Raw genomic sequence first — 727 nt, forward strand, 5'->3', positions numbered from 1 at the left:
TTTGATCTAAGATTAATTAGTTTTTGAAAAAAAGTATAAATTAAGTCTTTTACTATATTAAATAATAGACATTTATGTTATTTTGTCAATAGATAGTATAAAACAAATAAAGTTATCTATGTAATTTATTATCTATAGTGATGCGTATTCTGTTACTATTATATGAATATAGTATAATATAGAAATGATATCGTTATAGAGAATAAAATATTCATTATCTTTTGAATTTTTATATAATATTTATTAATTATTCTTTATTTATCATGAATCTTACTAAAATAAGTGAGTTTTGTTATAAACATTGTTATTTAGATAACAATTTTTTATAAATAAACACATCATCAGTAGTAAAAATATATAAGTACTACATTAAATTTTATGTGATAAATTAATAAAATGAGATAATATGTCTATCACTTATTATTATAAAAAAAATAAATTAATATTAAAAAAAACTAATGAATTTTAAGTCAATTTTTAGACATCTAATTACCATCTTTTTTTTTGTTTTAAAGACTAATTAATGTGGGGTTACATTTCTAAGAGGCCTAACTATTACTTTTATTAGAAGAAATTCAAATATATTAAATATATCGGTATTTTAATTATTTTAAGTATTAATTTAATATATTATATTAAAATTAACGGATAAAATTACTTATCTCAATAAAACAAAAGAAAACACAAATAGTAATTTGATTGATTCGTTAAATAAAAAAACTCTTGA

Source organism: Arachis duranensis, chromosome 1 (assembly GCF_000817695.3).
Source record: "Arachis duranensis cultivar V14167 chromosome 1, aradu.V14167.gnm2.J7QH, whole genome shotgun sequence".
NCBI classification, from domain to species: domain Eukaryota; kingdom Viridiplantae; phylum Streptophyta; class Magnoliopsida; order Fabales; family Fabaceae; genus Arachis; species Arachis duranensis.